The sequence below is a fragment of the Sorghum bicolor genome, chromosome 3, assembly GCF_000003195.3.
Source record: "Sorghum bicolor cultivar BTx623 chromosome 3, Sorghum_bicolor_NCBIv3, whole genome shotgun sequence".
NCBI classification, from domain to species: Eukaryota; Viridiplantae; Streptophyta; class Magnoliopsida; order Poales; family Poaceae; genus Sorghum; species Sorghum bicolor.
The window spans coordinates 2,311,959-2,313,879 of NC_012872.2; positions in this window are offsets into that span (position 1 = coordinate 2,311,959).

A 1,921-nucleotide genomic window follows, 5' to 3' on the forward strand; every position below is an offset into this window, starting at 1 on the left:
TTTAGAGTTGTTTGTAGATGGACTTTCCCGAAAAAGAAGTTACAACTTACTAATATGAGTATCCTATTAATCCTATTAAGCCTTGGGCCCGGATGTTACAAGATGCACCTACATGTGTACTTCATGTGCTCATATGAGACGCGTATGTTAATTTCTTAGGGGTGAATGGTGCACTTAGTGGTACGAAAGTGGTGTTCTAGAAGAACCTAACCAGAAAGTATTTGCAAGCTACAATCTATAGCATTCTAAAAAGTAGACAAATCATACGTCTGTTCAAATGGTTAAGGAAAACATGGGAGTTCAAAAGGCCCTAGAGTCATACAACTCTACTAAAATCAGTTATGCATGTAAAAATCTTAGAAATGGATGATGCCAAGAAGCAATGTTCAAACGACCACCAATGGAAAGCATCAGCAAGCTTCTCTACTGTTAGTTCTTCTTCATCATCTCTAGAGATATCAAGTGAAGAGGAACATATTATTGCAGAAAGTAGTAGTTCTCGCATGCTAAGGAAAGCCTTCATTATAGCTAAGGAAGCCAATGAGAATACAAATCATGATAATCAATGAGCTCAGTAGCACTACACTATCCATTTGTTTGCTTGATTTGAATCAAGCTCTCCCAAAACCTATGGACTTAAACAATCTGTATGTTCCAAACTCAAACATTTCATATCTTGAGCACACATGGGTAGGAACTTGGCATGTGGGTCAACAACTTACTAATAATTAAAGAACAACCTATAAAGAATTGTCTTTCAATCTGCATGGACAGGAACAACAACAACAACACGCTACTGAGTTGGACACGAGCCAAAAGGAAAGTCCCCTAGTACTTTTCCAAATAGGGCCTTTAGTTTGTTAATTTTAATAGTAAAAGTAAGTAACATGATAACCAATTTGAGCTCTAGAGTACTAGATTGTCCTCCAATTTGGGCCCACGGTGGACACAGATGGTGAGATATGAGAAGATGGTGATGTTGGATGGTAGAAAAATGGGATGTATCAAAAAATATAAAAAATTCTAAATGCAATAAAGATTTACTTTAAGGATCTAGTGTTCACATGTCATGGCATGTATATTAGTATGTGTACTTCACACATGTGTATGAGACACATTGGTCAGAACACATGCCTATATTGATGTCTTATTCTTCAACCATAGCACAACGTATCACAATATGCATGCATCACAATCATAGATGCACAAAATATATCAAAATAAAGTATACCAAAATGAAACTATGCACTAGATAGAAAGGTTGTTAAATTGGAAAATACTAAGAGACATCGAATGATTTCACCCTAACTGTCACATGAGTAAACGAAGCACGCATCCATTAGGTTGGTAAACAGAAAAATATCATGCCAAAATCCCTAGAGTAATAGAACTCAATTGCAAATTTGTAGTGTGTTAAGTGAATGATGTACATGGTACTAAGAAGTGGTGTTCTAGAAAAACCTAACCAAAATGTACATCGAAGCTACTATCTGTAGTGGCTTCTTCTTAATCATCATCGTTGACTGAAATTTCAAGTGAAGAGGGAACACATTGTTTCATAAAGTAGTAGTTCTCGCATGATAGGGAAAGCTTTCACTATAGCTAACGGAGCAAGATAGAGAAGGTTAGGTTTTTTTATGAGGAGATACAAGAGATGACACCTACATGTGTACTTCATGAGCACATCTGAGATGTGTGTATTAAATTCTTAGAAGTGAATGATGCACTTAGTGAGTGGTGTTCTAGAAGAACCCAACTAGAAAGTATTTGCAGGCAACTATCCATAGCATTCTAAAGAAGAACACAAAGCATATGTCTATTAACATGGTTAACAAAAAACATGGGAGTTCAAAAGGCCCTCGAGTCATATCACTCTGCTGCAAATTAGTCAAGTGTGTCAAATTCTTAGAAATAGATGATG